General features: G+C 40.8%; 1 long non-coding RNA gene across 2 annotated transcripts; it reads right to left on the bottom strand.

Moving 5' to 3' along the window:
* Positions 1–10,368: 10,368 nt before the first annotated feature.
* On the bottom strand, positions 10,369–14,150 carry LOC139438163 (uncharacterized). 2 transcript variants are annotated; one of them, XR_011647985.1, is made up of 2 exons: positions 12,540–14,150; positions 10,369–11,657 (listed from the first exon to the last, which is right to left on the bottom strand). It is a non-coding gene; the product is annotated as an uncharacterized lncRNA (long non-coding RNA). The 2 variants fall into 2 exon arrangements; XR_011647984.1 differs by having other exon boundaries at positions 10,369–11,645.
* Positions 14,151–19,897: the final 5,747 nt, after the last annotated feature.

Genomic DNA, 19,897 nt, shown 5'->3' with positions numbered 1-19,897 from the left:
AAGTGTTTAAATAGCTAATTCCAGGAAACGGACTTTGGCCCAGTGGTTAGGGCGTCCGTCTACCATATGGGAGGTCCGCGGTTCAAACCCCGGGCCTCCTTGACCCGTGTGGAGCTGGCCATGTGCAGTGCTTATGCGCGCAAGGAGTGCCGTGCCACGCAAGGGTGTCCCCCGCGTGGGGGAGCCCCACGTGCAAGGAGTGCGCCCGTGAGGAAAGCCGCCCCGCGTGAAAAGAAAGTGCAGCCTGCCCAGGAATGGCGCCGCCCACACTTCCCGTGCCACTGACGACAACAGAAGTGGACAAAGAAACAAGACGCAGCAAATAGACACCAAGAACAGACAACCAGGGGAGGGGGGAAATTAAATAAATAAATAAATCTTTAAAAAAAAAAAAGCTAATTCCAAGATGTCACTATTAAACAGAAACTGAATTGATAATAATAACAAATAGTAACTTCATAACAGGAAAACTTACTAGCAGTCAGCCTCCCCCTGCCAACTTGCCTCTAAAAAACTGTTTCTAGTATTGCATGCTACCAGGTAGTTGAAATAAAGAAAAGTTATATTTGCATATAACCAAACTGAATAATTTTACCACATTTGTTTAGTGCTGATGGTAATTGTATGTTGTAAGAAGTTTGCTTAGAGACAGTTTCCAAAATCATTTTGGTAACTTATATTTGTAGGGTGTATAGAATGTGTTTTTATTATTAAAGAAACAGAAAATAGTCTTGTCCAAAGATAAAATGACTAGTTATTAAGAAAAAGTGGTGGGTGGAGCTGCAGCACCAGCACCGCGGCCGCGATTCCTGGAGGTTCTGCGGTACTGGGGAATTCATAAGCCCTGAGCGGGCTACTGGGGGGCTAACAGGGCAGGAGGCCTTTGCAGACTGATTTGGGGAGATAGACGGGAGTTTCATTGCGAGGCAGGGAATTTTTGATTGCGGACACAAATAATAGTGCTTCTGGCTAGAGCCCCGCCCCCTAAGCCTAGCTGTGGATCTACAGCATCCTTAAATTGGCTGCAATATAGAGACACCCCCAACTGGCTGTTTCGGGGGCCTGCAGGGCAGGAGGTGTCCTGAAGTCGAATTGGTAATACAGCCACACAAGAGACCCTAGTGAAACGGGGGAATTGCGGGTTTCAGAAACATAGATCAGAGTTTACGGACGTGACGGCTCCCATAGGGCTGGCACCCAGCTGCGGGGATCCCTGAAGGCTGTGTTGCACTGCGGTGCTCCCAGGCTCCCTGTTAACCAGATTTGAGGTTGCCAGGTCTGTGTCCCTTAAACCCTGGTGGCCCACACCCCAGAGACTCACACCTCTTGAGTCTGCAATATCACAGACTTTCCATCCCTGAATCCACCATGCCCTGAGGTCCATCTGAGGTTCTTGATTGTCCTAGCCCTCAATGTTTGCATATTTTTTTAAATTCTAATTTTAATTTTTTATTTGTTATTGTCCTGGTTGCTAATATTGCATTATTTCCTAGTCTTTTCTCCCATTGTATCCCCCAAGGTCTTTTTCTTTTTTCATTTATTTAGGGGTTTATTTTTATTGCTGCTGTTGGTGTTCTATATCTCCTTTTCTTTTCCTTACTTGTTCCCCTCCCTTTTCTTTACCCACCCCCCTTTTTCTTTCTTTCTTTCTTCTCTCCCTTTTTTTTCCTCTCTTTTCTCTTGTCCCTCATTTTCTTCTTATTTTATTTTATCTTAATTATACAATAGGTGCTGCAGGGAACACCTCACATTTGCTGGGTTTCCTCATCCTCTGTTGCCTCATTTCTGTGTGAATTGATTTTGGCTACCTATACTATCCCCTTTCCCCCACATCTTGATATCCTCCATCATCTACTGTCTCTCCTATATTCCACCTCCCTTTCTTTGATCCCCAAATCGTCTAACTCTTAATTTCTAATACCTTTGTTATGTTTTCTGTCTTTTATCCACTCTTGAAACTATTGCCTCTCTTTTCTCTTTCCCTCTCTCACAAAAATACTAGCCTGTTAATTCATACCATATTCCTCCCATATTCAGTCAACTACCTCATTATAGGTACTCTACTTACTGCTATAACTCTATACAACTTACATGAATCTAATATCCATCCTCCCAGATTTCATATTGTTGCCCTGTTAACATTTATTACCAATACTACTTTAAACATTTTCCTTTCTTACACAATTGCCTTTCCCTGGTCCTAATACTTTCCTTCAAAGTGAACTCAGTCAGCAATAAGAAATTAGAATAAGAAGAACAAAGTGACAAAGAGAAGATATAATACTTACGCAAAAACAACAGCTAATTAATCCCCAAGACTAGACAAAGAAGCTAAGGAACTGATTAAACCCGTCAAGATAAAATGATGACCAGACAGCAACAAAAATCTACAAACCAAACCAGTAATCAGGAAAACATGGCTGAATCCAATGAACAAACTAAAAACCAGGAAGGGGAGCAGAACTTTGCACAAGTAATTAAAGATCTCAGAACATATATCACAGAAAAATTTAATGAAGTAAAGGAAGAGGTTAACAATATGAACACAACACTTGGAGGGGAAATTGCAGACATACGCAAAAAGATAACAGATATGATGGGACTGAACACCACAGTTCAAGAAATCAAAAATATACTTGCAGCAAATAGCAGCAGATTAGAAGAGGCAGAGCAGAGAATTAGCGACGTGGAAGACAGTACATTGGAAATCAAACAGATAGTAGAATTGATCGATAAAAAGATAGAAAAAATCCAGCTAGGACTCAGGGACCTGAATGACAATGCAAAATGCACAAACATACGTATTATAGGTATCCCAGAAGGAGAAGAGAAGGGAAAGGGATCAGAAGGAGTGTTGCAGGAAATAATGGCTGAAAATTTCCCAAATCTACTGAAAGAGACAGATGTACATATCCAAGAAGTGCAACGTACCCCAAGTATCATAAACCCCAACAGGCCCACTCCAAGACATATACTTGTCAAATTATCCAATGCTTAAGACAAAGAGAAAATTCTAAAACCAGCAGGAGAAAACCATCACATATAAGGGAAGCTTCATAAGATTAAGTGCGGATTTCTCATCTGAAACCATGGAGGCAAGAAGTCAGTGGTATGATATAGTGAAGGTACTAAAAGAAAAAAATTTCCAACCAAGAATACTTATCCAGCTAAATTAGCATTCAAAAATGATGGAGAGTTCAAAATATTTACAGATAAACAGAAATTGAAAGAGTATGCCAACAAGAAACCTCCCATTCAAGAAATTCTAAAGGGAGTTCTGCAGGAAGAAAGGAAAAAACAGGACAGACAGAGTTGGAGGAGAGTGTAAGAGCAACAAAAAAGACAAAAAGAGAATAAAAAACAAACAAACAAAATATGAAAAACAAGTCCAATCAAAATATGGCTAACATAAATAATTCCTTGAAAGTAATAACACTGAATGTCAACGGATTAAACTCACCTATCAAAAGATTCAGACTGGGACATTGGATAAGGAAATATGACCCATCTATATGCTGTCTATAAGAGACACATCTTAGACCCAGAGATTCATGGAGGCTGAAAGTGAATGGCTAGAAAACAATCTTACAAGCAAACAATAACCAAAAAAAGGCAGGAATAGCTATATTAATATCAGATAAAATAGACTTTAAATGCAAAACAATTGTGAGAGACAAAGAAGGATACTACATATTAGTGAAAGGGACAATCTGTCAAGAAGAACGAACAATCATAAATATTTATGCTCCTAACAAGGGCGCCTCTAAATACGTGAGGCAAACGCTGGAAAAACTAAGTGAAAGAATAGATGCATCTACAATTATAGTGGGGGATTTTAATACACCACTATCAACTCTGGACAGAACATCTCAAAAGAGAATCACTAAAGAAACAAAATATTTGAACAGTATATTAGAGGAGCTGGATCTAATAGACATATACAGATCATTACACTGAAACACAGCAGGATATACATTCTTCTCAAGTGCACATGAATCATTCTCCAAGATAGACCATATGCTAGGCCACAAAGAAAGGCTTAATGAATTCAGAAAGACCGAAATCATACAAAATAATATCTCTGACCACAGTGGAGTGAAGCTGGAAATCTGCAAAGGCCAGAGGCCCAGATTTCACCCCAAGATATGGAAATTAAACAGCACACTCTTAGAAAAACAGTGGGTCAAAGAGGAAATCTCAAAAGAAAGCAATGACGACCTTGAAATGAATGATAATGATAACACAACATAACAAAATTTATGGGATGCAGCAAAAGCAGTACTGAGAGGGAAATTTATAGCCATAAATTCATACATCAAAAAAGAAGAAAGAGCAAAAATTGAAGAACTAACTGCACATTTGGAGGAATTAGAAAAAACAACAACAAAGTAATCCCACAGGGAGAAGAAGGTAGGAAATAACAAAGATAAGAGCAGAACTAAATGAAATAGAAAATAAGAAAGCACTTGAAAAGATAAACAATACCAAGAGCTGGTTTTTTGAGAAGATCAATAAAATTGACAAACCTTTAGTGAGACTAACAAAGAAAAAAAGAGAGAAGATGCAAATACTCAAAATAAGAAATTTGAAAGCAGATATCACCACTGACCCCACAGAAATAAAGACTATCATAAGAGGATACTTTGAGAAACTATATTCCAACAAAAATGACAATTCAGAGGAAATGGACAAATTCCTAGAAACACATAAGCAGCCTATATTGATGAAAGAAGAAATTGATGACCTCAACAAACCAATCACGAGTAAAGAGATAGAATCAGTCATTAAAAACCTCCCAATTAAGAAGAGCCCAGGACCAGACGGCTTCACAGGTGAATTCTACAAAACATTCCAGAAAGAACTAACACCAATCCTGCTGAAACTCTTCCAAAAAACTGAAACAGAAGGAACATTGCCTAACTCCTTCTCTGATGCCAACATTACCCTAGTACCAAAGCCAAACAAAGACACCACAAGAAAGGAAAATTACAGACCAATTTCTCTAATGAATTCAGACGCAAAAATACTTAACAAAATACTTGCTAATCGTATTCCACAACACATTAAACAAATTATACACCACGACCAAGTGGGATTCATTCCAGGTATGCAAGGATGGTTCAACATAAGAAAATCAATCAATGTAATACACCATATAAACAGATTGAAGGAAAAAAATCACATGATTATATCTATAGATGCAGAAAAAGCATTTGACAAAATACAGCACCCTTTCTTGATAAAAACACTCCAAAAGATCGGAATACAAGGAAATTTTTTGAGCATGATAAAGGGTATATATGAAAAACCCACAGCCAACATTGTTTACAATGGAGAAATCCTAAAATCCTTCCCCCTAAAGTCAGGAACAAGACAAGGATGCCCACTCTCTTCCCCTTCTATTTAACATTGTCTTAGAAGTACTTGCTCGAGCACTGAGGCAAGAACCAGATATAAAAGGCATTCAAATTGGAAAGGAAGAAGTCAAAATTTCATTATTTGCAGATGACATGATCCTATACATAGAAAACCCTGAGAGGTCTACAACAAAGGTTCTAGAACTCATAAATGAGTTTAGTAAAGTCGCAGGTTATAAGATCAATGCGCAAAAATCAGTAGCATTTCTGTACACCAATAATGAACAAGATCAGGAGGAAATCAAGAAACAAATACCATTCACAATAGTAAATAAAAAAATCAAATATTTAGGAATAAATTTAACTAAAGATGTAAAAAACTTATACACCGAGAACTATACAAGACTGTTCAAGGAAATCAAAGAAGACCTAAATAAATGGAAGAATATTCCCTGTTCATGGATCGAAAGACGGAATATTATTAAGATGTTTATCCTACCAAAACTGATCTACACATTCAATGCAATCCCAATAAAAATCAACACAGCCTTCTTTAAGGAACTAGAAAAACTAACTATGAAATTTATTTGGAAAGGAAAGAGGCCCCGAATAGCCAAAGACATATTGAAAAAGAAAAACGAAATTGGAGGAATCACACTACTGGACTTCAAAACATACTGCAAAGCTACAGTTGTGAAAACAGCATGGTATTGGCATAAGGAGAGACACACAGACCAATGGAATTGAATTGAAAGTTCTGATATAGAACCTCATATATATAGCCATATAATATTCGATAAAGCCACCAAACCCTCTCAACTGGGAGAGAATGGCCTATTCGACAAATGGTGCCTGGAGAACTGGATAGCCATATGTAGAAGAATGAAAGAGGATTCTCACACCTTATACAAAGATCAACTCAAGATGGATCAAAGACCTAAATATAAGAGCCAAGACCATAAAGACCTTGGAAAGAAGTGTAGGGAAACATCTACACGACCTTGTAATAGGAAATGGCTCCATGAACTTCACACTGAAAGCATGAGCAGCAAAAGAACAAATAGATAAATGGGACTTCCTCAAAATTAAAGCCTTCTGCACCTCAAAGGAGTTAGTCAAGAAAGTAAAAAGGGAACCTACACAATGGGAGAAAATATTTGGCAACCATCTATCCGATAAGAGACTTATAACTTGCATATATAAAGAACTCCTATACCTTGAAAATAAAAAGATAAACAATCCATTTAAAAATGGGAAAAAGATTTAAACAGACACTTCTCCAAAGAAGAAATACTAATGGCTAAAAAGCACATGAAAAAATGCTCCAAATCATTAGCTATCAGGGAAATGCAAATCAAAACAACAATGAGATACCATCTCACTCCCATAAGATTGGCAGCTATGAAAAAAACAGAAGAATACAAATGCTAGAGAGGATGTGAAAAAATGGGAACACTCATCCACTGCTGGTGGGAATGCAGAAGGATACAACCATTCTGGAGGACAATTTGGTGGTTTCTCAAAAAACTAAACATAGATTTGCCATATGACCCAGCAATTCCACTGCTGGGTATATACCCAGCAGAAATGCAAACAAGGACACAAACTGATATATGCACACCAATGTTCATAGCAGCATTGTTCACTATAGCCAAAAGTTGGAATCGACCCAAATACCCATCAACAGATGAATGGATCAATAAAATGTGGTATATACATACAATGGAATACTACTCGGCTTTAAGAACAAATACACTACAAACACACGTGATAACATGGATGAATCTTGAGAACCTCATGTTGAGTGAAGCAACCCAGGCATTGAAGGACAAATACTACATGACCTCAATGATATGAAATAAGCAAGCTGCCTCAGAGAGCTAGAGACTGGAAGATAGGCTTACAGGAAATCGGGGGGTAGAGGAAGAATGTAAGCTGACATCTACATGGGTGAAATCTATGATAAGCTGGAGGTATGTGTACAAGGAAGGGATAAAATGGGGCATAGGGTTACCTTTGGGTGGGGCTTTGGGGGTTTGAGGGGGGCTAGGGATGGGCAGATGGGTAATATTGCCCAAGAAATTGGGGGGAGGGTAGTGCAATACACGAACATAGGAGATTGTCAGGTGTTGGTTGAGAGTATAATGCTGAGAAAACCTTTTCAAAATATAATTAGGAAAGTTACCTGTGTAAGATACTCAAAGGGGATAAGCTGACACAGGACAGACTCCTAGGGAATATGTGAATGCTCATTTTGCCAGAGTGGGTTATACCACTGGGTAGAGACCCATATAATGAGAGTGAAGGTAGACCCACAACCTGGGGAGGACTAATGCCATCAAACAGAGGGAACTGTATCTCTCAAGAGAAATGGTGGCTCCCAGGGCATTAGGGCAGTTGAGCGGGTCAGGCCCTCAGCACTGTTGCAAGTATTTCTGAACGTGGCTCCTCAGGAAGTGAAGATTGACTGTCACTGTGGGCCCCAAGGGGAGGGGGAAATAGATATTGAATAGATGGAACCAGAGTAAATGTGAGGGCAAGGGAAGTGTTTCACAAGAGTACACAAGGATGGATATAAAACATGTAATATTACACCAAAAACATATAGGGGATGACAGACTAATAATGTAAACCATAATGTAAAACATAGGATAACTAAAAAATTTAGAAAACTGTATATCCTAAAGTATGGACCACAATGTAAGCACAGATGTCACCTTGTTTGAAAGCTATTGTCTCAATATCTGTACATCAGTTTCAGTAAATATGATATGAATAAGTTAAAAGTTTATCTCTGTGGAAGGGAAAGGTTTTATAATGGATATGTGGGACTACTGTATATTGTATATATGAATTACTGTGATCAAAGGCTCTTGTGAAGAGAAGCTCAATAATTAGGGAAAAAAGAAAAGAAAAAGATAGGATGTAGAATTTTTCCAAATCAATATGTATTCTATGTGTAACCTTTAAACTCATCGCTATATTCCATTTTACTATTAAGGGAACCTGACATTATATTGGGCTTCACTTTTCAGGAAGTTTTGGATCACAGAGTGCTTCAACAATGGCAGTGGAGGAATACTGGTATGGGATGTTATTGACAGGGGACATAGGGTTCACAGGGAGTTATACAGGGCATGTGTCCAGGGTGCAAGGAAATGTTTGGATATACTCATAGAGGAAACAATTAAAATCAACAGCTGGGGGGCTACTGGGTTCCTGGCTGGGGGGGGGGGCTCTGTCATGGTCCCTAGGGGAGCAGCAGCAGTCCCCCAAGTGCAACGGCAAGGACCAGGAAGGAATGAGGGTCCAACAGTGAGAGCATGATACTAATGACTATGCTTGTGAGCCTATACACCTGAAATAAGAACAAGGCCTAGAGCACCACTGTGCCTAAGAGTTCCCTCCTGACAGCCTCTGTGTTACTCAAATGTGGCCAGTCTCAAAGCCAAACTCAGCATGTAAATGCAATGCCTTCCCCGCAGCGTGGGACATGACACCCGGGGATGAGCCTCCCTGGCACCGAGGGATCACTACCAAGTACCAGCTGATGACGTAACTAGAAAATGACCTTGAATTAAAGGTTCAACGTGGACCAGCAGAATATCCCTGTCTACATATAATAACAGGAGTTAAAAATGCTGTTTGACCTAAAGTAAGGGGGAAATGGAAAGAACAAATGAGTTCATATGGCTATGAGTCTCTAAAAAAGAGTCTGGAGGTTGTCAGAAGGATTGCCCTTATGCACACCTGAGCAGAGTCCCAGAGACAGATAAAGTAGATTGCAACGTTTTGCTCGGTCGGTAGAGGTGGGGTCTGGCTGCGGACGAGGGGTCGGTCCAGCTCAGGACGAGGGGTCGGTCCCGCTTGGGATGAGGGATCGGTCCCGCTTGGGACGAGGGGTCAGTCCGGCAGCAGACGAGGGGTCGGTCTCACAGGGGTTGCGCAGTTCGGCTGACGGGGTCGCCCGGCGAAGCCGGCGACGAAGGGGTCGCCCGGAGAAGCAGGCAACGAACTGGGGACAAGGGAGGCCAGGCCCTTGTCGGGGGCTCTCAGGACTGGAGGGCGCACGGCAGAAGAACTACCGAGGAGACAAGGTAAACACGCCAAGTCCACTTTATTGAGGGAGAGGCAACAGTTTTATAGGGGCTGGGGAAGGCTGATTGGTCGAAGCCATGCCCTGTTCTGATTGGTTGCCGGCGAAAGGTCAGTGGGAGGTACTGGATGGGGGAGGGGTGGTGGTTAGGGATTGGCTGTCGCTGTTGCTGGGGGAAGGGGCAGGGTTTAGGGATTGGTGGCTGCTGTTGCTGGGGTAGAGGGCAGACTGGAGTTTCCCGCCCACGCCTGGCTGTTGCTGCTGTTGGGGGAGGGAAAAGGGCAGACTGGATTTTTCCACCCACGCCTGGCTGTTGCTGCTGTCAGAGGAGGGGAAAAGAGCAGACTGGAATTTTCCGCCCTGCGCCTGCGCAGGGAGAAAGAAGAAGAAGGGTGCCGCCCCACAGGCATCGTGTGGTGCCATCCGGGAGGAGGGGCGGCTGCGGAAGCCTGGCTGCCAAGAAGGGGAGACCTGAGGGCACTCTGCGCCCATGCCGAGCTCCCTTCAGGGGTGGCGGTGGGTCCGACCAGCCACCCTATTATGGGGGCAGCGGCTTGGCCTGCCGCGGCCACTCCCCCGCCAGGCCAGCAAACCACACTTCAGCCCGAGGGGTGACCACAGTAGATACAACCCCAGGTATTGGTTCTTTTGAGGGCTAAAGAGATCCACAGGTTTTATGGTCATGGCAGATGGAGTTCACTGCCATGTCAGTTGGCCCTTCTTTGGAGCTGGTGTTTCTGCGTGATGGAACTGGACTCATATGTGATCTCTTTTCACAAGACTTTCATGCTACTTTACTGGAATTGTATTTGGTGCTGGGGTTTAAGATATATCTAGGGGACTTGAATTTCTGGACTGTCAGAGTCTTGGTCAGTGACCCGAGGTATCGGGAACGAAAGACAAAGAAAGATTGGGTTCAGGGGATCTGAGAGCATTGATTTCTCAAGCTCATCAGACAACTTTATTGAGTTGAGGGGCTAGTATATATACCCCTAACATACGAGACATTCAGCACAAAATCAAGTTACCTACTATCCTTACCTCATTCTATATTAACTAGTGAATTATGAACACCAACAAACTTTACTGGAACTATTATTATAAAAATCAGTAACTATGCTCATAAATCTTGTTACTCAGGTCATTCTGTTCTATATGTTATTGTTCTGCCTGCAGGTGTGCTTTCCCAGCCAAGATTGTGATCCGCACCAATAATCATAAGGGACAGTTTGACTCAGTGGTCATGGAAGCAACCAGCCTTCATGGAAACAACATGCATTTGTTTCCCACATTTCCCCCTTTTTGTTTTAGTCAGGGTGACTGTGCCTGTCTTAGGTTGCCCCCCAGAGGGTCTTACCCATCATTGACTACCAGCCAAGCTCACTGTCTTCAGGGTACTATTGTAGTGTTTTAGCAAGTACTAAGTTATTAGCCTGTCCCATTGTGTCCACATGGTGCAATCTCTGGCAAACACCTTTATCCAGGCAAGCGACAACCATGAGCAACAGGATTAATACACATATCCCTATTCATAAGGCAGATAAGAAATGCTGAGACTTCCACCAATCAACAGGATTAAACTTATTTAAATGTGAAATCAAATCATTAAAGATGTCCTTATCATTATCTACGTATATCTGATTATGAGACATTTCTAAAATCTTTTTCTGCAATTCCTCAATTTCTAATGACATATTTCCTTTGTGTCCTAACAAATGATTTCTGGTCTTATTCCATTGAAACATAGAAATGTTATAATCCAAAGGAGTAATACAAAAATTACTTTCATTCCATTCACATTTCAATCCTCTTAACAAATTCAAATTATGAACTTGGTCTCCTAAGTGTAAAAGAGCAGATTCCAAATCACTAACTCTGTTATTAAGTCCTTCATCAATGTGCTCCTGACTATGCCATAAATCACTTGCATTCTTGTGCCAATCATGCACATATTGCTGTGTTTGCACCATCTCATGCAATGCAACAGCAGCAATGGCAGCAGCAGTGATGACACCAATGAAGCCAAGAATGCCAGCTATGAGAAGTCCCAAAAATCTCTTAGATCATTTCAACAGTCCTTGAGCCAGGTGGAAAAGAAGATGACTTTCAGGTGATGACTGCCACATCCGATTCATTTTCACCGGGATCCACACTCCTCGTCTTCGGTGAGCCATGGTGATAATATCTCCATTCTGTAAAATATTCTCCGACAAGCAAGTATACAAAGCCCCATCCTTATAAAATAAAGCATTTTCAGTAATTGTAGCCTTCCCTACCACAAACACATATGGATCTCTGACACATGATTGAAAATGATGAATTTGATCTAATTGTAAATATTGTCCATCCATACTTTTATTACCTTTCCATTTGGAAGTAGATACCACTCCTAAGAAGACTTTCCATATTTGTTTTTGATCATGGACTCCAGTGCTATTGCACCATGGAAAAGGAGCCCATTTTCCTATATTTTTCCAATCACTATTATTTTTGGTAAAAATTATTTTCTCATCCAAATCAAGGGATTCATGAAAGGGATACTGCATATTACTAATTTGTTGTCCCATGCTATTTATACCATACCAAATAAATCTGTCCTTATATTTGTTGGGATTCCCCATAGGGACACTTTCCCAAACTATTCCATAGGAATCATTAAAAATGACAGATCCTCTTCCCATATGGCATTCATACCATCTTTGCATATCACCAGCATTCCTCTTAGGACAACTATAACTTGGATACTTATATTCTTGGTATTGATAGGATGGGAATAAAGTTACCAAAGATTTAGTATTATAATGGCTAAAATTGATCATAGTTCTATTTTTCACAGCCATACATGGTGGGCGATTGCCAATGCAAAGAGGTTGGAAATCAAATGGAAGAAGGAGATTATAAATCCTTTTTCCTTCTTCTCATGGCTTAAGTGGTAACCTATCATCCACGGGTCCAGGAAATATATGAGTTTTATTTAAATAGACAGGAAAAGAAGGATGTTTCCAGGTTAACACTCAAAGTAATGGGGGATTAGGGATATAAGCCCAATATGTGTAATTACCATTACCATTGCCAGTTTCACTCACTATCAGTAGGATCCATATGTGTAGAAGACTCCACTTCTTCAGTCCTAGGTTTAATCCTTTTTGCCAGAAGCCAGATTTCTTCTCCATTTTCTGAAATGATAAGAGCATAACCTCGCCCCCATACTTTAACCCTGCCTTTCTTCCATTCATTACTTAAAACATCTTTCCAAAATACTGGTTGATTCTCAGATTCTGCAATTTCTGTGGATTTTTGAGACTGTCCAAAATGACATTCAGCCGGTGTCATAGAATCATAAACGTTAAGAAAATTTAAGGTAAATAAAGCTTTAGCCAATTGATCTTTAGGTGATATCATACCATCATCTCCCCCTTTTTGTTTTAAAAGCATTGTCTTGAGAGTATGATGGCATCTTTCAACAATAGCTTGACCTGTTGGATTATGGGGAATGCCGGTAACTTGTTCAATAGCATATTTCCCACAAAAGGAAGCAAAGGATTTACTAATGTAAGAGGGTCCATTATCAGTTTTAATTTTTAGAGGGCATCCCATCACAGCAAAAGCAGACCAGAGATGTTAGCGAACATGATGAAACCATTCCCCACTTTGAGCAGTAGCCCACATGAAATGAGAATAAGTGTCAATACAAACATGAACATATTATAGTTTACCAAAGGATGAAATGTGAGTAACATCCATCTGCCATAATTGATTAGGAGTCAGGCCTCTGGGATTAGTTCCAGCCTGAAAAGGCACTGCTGTTAGTGGTCCACAGGTAGGACAAGTACGAATAATTTCCTGCACTTGTAGTCTTGTTAACTTTTGATATTTATTTTGCAGGCCTTTAGCATTAATGTGAGTTAAAGCATGGTAATCACGAGCACTTTGTAAACACCCCACTAATAAATCAGCTCGAGCTTTACTTGCTGTTATAGGACCAGGCAAAGAGGTATGAGAACGTATATGTGTAATGTAAATAGGATGCTGTCTTAATCTAATGAGATGTTGCAAATCAGCAAAAAGTTGAGATAATTCATCAGTAACAAAGATATGAGCCATTTAAATATGCTTAACAGTAAGGCATACATATTCAGAATCAGAGACAATATTCAAAGGTTCCTTAATATTGTTAACACCTTAATGATGGCAGCAAGTTCAGTACGCTGAGCAGACGTGAATGGAGTCTGCCAAGCCTGTTCTTTTCCTTTGGTAACAAATGCTGCTTTCCCATTACTACTGCCATCAGTAAACACTGTACATGCATTTTCTAAAGGTAGAGATTTTATAATCTTAGGTAATATCCAAGTAGTTTTTCGTAAGAGAGTAAGTAATTTTGAAGTAGGAAAATGATTATCAATAACACCTTGAAAGTCACTGATAGCTATCTGCCATTGAGGGTTGGTTACATATAAATGATGAATTTCTTCCTGTGATAACTCACAAAAAATGCGATCAGGGTCAGACCCTTTAAGTTGCATTAAGCGCACACGTCCTTTTGCCAATATATTAATGATTTTTTGTAAATAAGTTTGTAATCTCTTTTGTTTATTATTAGGTAGGAAAATCCACTCCAAAACTCCCTCCTGCCACAGTAAAGCTGTGGGAGATTGCACAGTGGAAAATATAATTAAATCTACAATTTTCCCAGGGTCAATTTGTGTCAACTGTTCTTGTGAAATTCTTTCCTCTATTAAATTTAATTCTTATTCTGCTTCTGCAGATAAAGAACGTACACTAGTAAGGTCTGAATCCCCTGCAGAGTTTGGAATAAATGAGTTAACATATAATTAGGAATTCCTAACATAGGCCTAATCCAATTAATGTCTCCTAAAAGTTTTTGAAAATCATTAAGAGTGTTTAATTTATCTCTATGAATTTGCACCTTTTGAGGTGTAATACACCCTTTAGACAATTTCATGCCTAAGTAAGAGAATGGAGCTTCATTTTGAATTTTTTCTGGGGTTATTTGTAACCCAAATTCCAGTCAAATGTTTTCTGCCATAACAAATAATTGTTGTAATTTTTCATCAGAAGCATGAGCGAATAATATATCATCCATATAATGGATAATCATCACTTCAGGAAATTGATCATGTAACTTTTGAAGAGGTTGGTATACAAATAATTGACATATGGTCGGACTATTCATCATACCCTGAGGTAAAACACACCATTGATATCTTTGCATAGGTGCCTGATTATTAAACGAAGGCACAGAAAAAGCAAACTTTACCTTATCAGCAGGATGTAAAGGAATAGTGAAAAAACAATCTTTCAAATCAATTATAATAAGAGACCAATCTTTTGGAATCATTGATGGTTGGGGAACTCCCGGTTGTAGTGCTCCCATAGGACTCATGGCCTTATTTATAGCTCCATTTTCCAGATTTCTTTTTAATAACAAATACCGGAGAGTTCCAAGGACTATTAGAAGGTTCTATATGCTTTTGCTCCGACTGTTCTTTAACTAAACTATGTAGGGCATTTAATTTTCCTACTGTTAGGGGCCATTGATCTATCCATACCGGGGCTTCAGTAAGCCAAGTAATTGGTATGGGACTGCCCTTTCTTTCAATGGCCCCTAAGATAAATTTGCTTGTTCAGGATCCGATGAACTGGAAGGAAATCCAATTCCCCCCCTATCTCCTTCACTTCTAGTATTATATTGCATATCCATATATAATGTTTTAGCCTGCTCCAATAAGGTAGGAATATGAATGAAAGTACCCCATTGACTTAACAAATCACGGCCCCACAAATTAATTCCCACATCAGCCACATAAGGTTGTAAAGTAGATTTTTGTCCATCATGGCCTAAGACATCAAAAATATTAGTGCTTTGATAGACATCAGTCATTGTACCAACTCCAGTAAAAACTGTAGGTACTTTCTGCAAAGTCCAGGATTGAGGCCAATAACGTTTAGCTATAATAGATACGTCTGCTCCTGTATCTATTAAGCCAAAGAATGCTTTTCCATTAATTGTAATTGTAGTTTCAGGTCTATCATCATTTACAAAAGTTTGCCAATACATATTTTTTCCAGTTGATCCGAATCCCCCCTTCCTTTTAAAAGGAAGAGTAGCTGGTTTATTATAAGGAAGCAGTAATAATTGAGCAATTCATTGTCCTTTTTGTATTTGAATAGAATTAACAGCTTGAACCATTATTTTTATTTCCTCTGTAAAATCACTATCTATAATTCCTACTTGCACCAACAATCCCTTCATAGTTAAACTACTTCTTCCAACTACAATGCCTACTGTATTATTAGGTAAAGGCCTTTTACTCCTGTAGAAATTGTTTGAATGCCTCCCTCTGAAGTTATCAGTTTAGTCTCAGTGGATGGAAGATCAACAGCAGCACTACCTTGAGTAGCCACTCTTAGCTCTGAGACTGGGATGAATGATACTGACCGCTGCTGACAGGAAATTGGTCGGCCAGGCTCATATTTTTTGTCTGAGGGCCCTGAGCTAGGCCGGCAAAGCAGTTTCCCGATTTTAAAGGTGTGCCTTTCCAGTCTATTTTTGATCTACATTCATTAGCCCAATGATATCCTTTACGGCACACTGGACAAATTTTTGATGGAGTACGAGGTCCTCTACCTGCTTGATTGACATAGGACCGACAATTCTTTTGAAAATGTCCAATTTTTCCACACTTAAAACAATTCCCTTTCTTTTTCGGGTTATTTCCTCCTCTCATAGCTGAAGCTAACACTGCCATCTGGTGGGTGGTTGAACCAATGTCCTGACAAGCTTTTATATAATCAAGGACAGACCCACCTGCGGCCTTAATAGGCCAGATAGCTTTCTTACACTCACTGTTAGCTTGATCAAAAGCGAGCGTTAGCAGGATTAACTCTCTAGCTTCAGGAATTTCAATAGTCTTAGTAAGCGTATCAGTCAGTCTGGCAATAAATTCCACATAGGGTTCATTAACACCTTGAATCACTTTAGCAAAAGACTGCGTAGGCTTTCCTGGAGCTGTAATCCTTCTCCATGCAGCCAGGCATGACTGCCTCACTGGATTAACAGCCTGACCTTCATAATGAAGCTGCCTTTCTTTTTTTTTTTTTTTTTTTTTTTAATTTTTTTATTTTTTATTGACTTTGTAATAATATTACATTAAAAATATATATGTGAGGTCCCATTCAACCCCACCCCCCCATCCCCCCTCTCCCCCCCCCCCCCAACAACACTCGTTCCCATCATCATGACACATCCATTGGCGCCTCATATACATTGGTTCACATCATGGCCCATACTCTCCTCTATTCCATCATGTAGGCCCTGTGAGGATTTACAATGTCCGGTGATTACCTCTGAAGCACCATCCAGGGCAGCTCCATGTCCCTAAGACGCCTCCACCTCTCATCTCTTCCTGCCTTTCCCCATACCCTTTGTCCATTATGTCCACTTTTCCCAATCCAATGCCACCTCTTCTATGTGGACACTGGATTGGTTGTGTCCATTGCACCTTTATGTCAAGAGGAGGCTCAGATTCCACCTGGATGCTGGATGCAATCCTCCCATTTTCAGTTGTAATCACTCTAGGCTCCATGGTGTGGTGGTTGTCCTTCTTCACCTCCATCTTAGCTGAGTGTGGTAAGTCCAATAAATCAGATTGTAGGTGCTGGAGTCTGTTGAGGCTCAGGATCTGGCTATCACATTGTCAGTCCAGAGATTCAAATCCCCTAAATATATCTTAAACCCCAACATTAACTGCACCTCCAGCACATTAGCATGAAAGTCTTATGAAGGGAGATCCCATCTGAGTCCAGATTCATCACACATAAACACCATTTCCAAAGAGGGGCCATCTGCCCTGGTAGTTAACCCCATCGGCCATGACCATAACTCCCATGGGTCTCTTTAGCCCTCAAAGGAACCAATATCTGGGGGTTGTATCTGCTTTATCTGTCTCTCTGACTCTGCTCAGTTGTGCATGAGGGCAAACCTTCTGCCAGCCTCCAGACTCTTTTTTAGAAACTCGTAGCCATATAAACTCATTTCTCCTTTCCATTTCCCCCTTACTTTAGGTCAAACAGCATTTTAAAGTCATGGTATTTTATGTAGACATGGATATTCTGCTGATCCGCATTGAACCTTCCATATAAGGTCATTTTCCAGTTGCATCATCAGTTGGTAGTTGATAGTGGTCCCTCGTTGCCAGGGAGGCTCATCCCCGGGTGTCATGTCCCACGCTGGGGGGAAGGCATTGCATTTACATGCTGAGTTTGGCTTCGAGACTGGCCACATTTGAGTAACATGAAGGCTGACAGAAGGGAATTCCCAGGCACAAAGTTGCTCTAGGCCTTGTTATTGTTTTGGGTTTATCAGCTCACAAGCACAGTCATTAGTATCAGGGGCTCACTGTTGAACCCTCACTCCCTCCCGGTCCCCACCACTGTACCTGGGAGACTGTCGCTGCTCCCCTAGGGACCACGACAGAGCACCACTGGCCGGGAACCCAGTACCCCCCCTACTGTGGTTTTTAATTGTTGCCACTATGAGTATATCCAAACATTACCATGCACCCTGGACATATGTTCTGTACAGCTCCCTGTCAGTCATATATCATCTGTCATTGGTATCCCATACCAGTATCCCTCCATTGCCATTGTTGAAACACTCTGTGATCCAGAACTCCCCGAAATTTGAAGCCCAATATAATGTCATGGTCCCTTACTAGGGAATGGCATATAGCGATGAGTTTAAAGGATAGATAAAGAACTTGGATAAAGTTAGATAAAGAACTTAGATAAAGAATGTTGACTTGAAAAAATTCCACATCCTATTTCCCCCCCCCCCCCTAATTATTCAGCTTTTCTTCACAGGGGTCCTAGACCACAGCAATGTATATATATAATATACAGCACTCCCACACATCCACCAGAAAACCTTTTCCCTTCCACAGTGATACTCTTACGCCCTATTCATATCATATTTACTTAAAGTGATGTACAGAGTCTGAGACATTAGCTTTCTAACAAGGTGACATCTGTATTTACATTATGGTGCATACTTTAGGATACACAGTTCTTTACATTTTTAGTTATCCTATGTTTTACATTATGGTTTACATTATCAGTCTGTCATCTCCTATATGTTATGGTGTAATATTACATGTTTTATATCCATCCTTGTGTACTCTCAAGAAACTCCTCTCTTACCCCCCATTTACTTTGGTTCCACACATTTAACGTCCATTTTCCCTTCCACCTTAGTGCCCTCAGTGATAGCCAACCTCCGTTTCCTGAGGAGCCACTTCCAGAGATAGATGGAATAGTGTTCAGGGCCTAACTTGCTCAACTGCCCCAATGCCCTGGGAGCCACCCTTTCTCTCGAGGGATACAGTTCCCTCTATTGGATGGCATTAGTCCTCCCCAGGATGTGGGTCCACCCCCACTCTCACTACTTGGGTTTCTACCCCATGGTGTCACCCACTCTGGCAGAATGAGCATTTAGACATTCCCCAGGAGCCCGTCCTGCATCAGACCCTCCCCTCCGAGCATTCTAAACAGGTAACCCTCTTTATTATATTTTGATATGATTTTCTCGGCATTTTACTCTCCACCAACACCTGACCCTCTCCTGGTTCGTATGCTACCCCTCCCTCCCCCCACTTTTGGGCAACGTTACCCACCCGTCCCTCCCCAGCCACCCTCAAACCCGCAAAGCCCCAAGCAAAGGCAACCCCTTGCCCCCCTTTTATCTCTTCTTTGTGTTCATACTTACCACCATCTCGTCTTAAATTCCACCCCTGCAGACATCGGCTCATATCCTTCCTCCACCCTCCGATTTCCTGCAAGCCTATCGTTCAGTCTCTTGCTATCTAGGGCAGCTTGTTTATTTCATATCATTGAGGTCATGTAGTATTTGTCCTTCAATGTCTGGGTTGCTTCACTCAACATAAGGTTCTCAAGATTCATCCATGTTATCACATGTGTTTGTAGTGTGTTTGTTCTTACAGCCGAGTAGTATTCCATTGTGTGTATATACCACATTTTATTGATCCACTCGTCTGTTGATGGGCATTTGGGTTGATTCCAACTTTTGGCAATAGTGAAAAATGCTGCTATGAACATTGGTGTACATATATTGGTTTGTGTTCTTGTTTTCAGTTCTGCTGGGTATATTCCCAGCAGTGGTATTGCTGGGTCATATGGCAAATCTATGGCTAGTTGTTTGAGAAACCGCCATACTGTTCTCCAGAATGGTTGGATCCTTCTGCATTCCCACCAGCAGTGGATGAGTGTTCCCCTTCCTTCACATCCTCTCCAGCACTTGTATTCTTCTGTTTTTTTCATAGCTGCCAATCTTATGGGTGTAAGATGGTATCTCATTGTGGTTTTGATTTGCATTTCCCTGATAGCTAGAGATTTGGAGCATTTTTTC

Source organism: Dasypus novemcinctus, chromosome X (assembly GCF_030445035.2).
Source record: "Dasypus novemcinctus isolate mDasNov1 chromosome X, mDasNov1.1.hap2, whole genome shotgun sequence".
NCBI lineage: Eukaryota > Metazoa > Chordata > Mammalia > Cingulata > Dasypodidae > Dasypus > Dasypus novemcinctus.
Note: the sequence above shows the minus strand (reverse complement) of the source record. Positions and strands in the feature narration are given on the sequence as shown.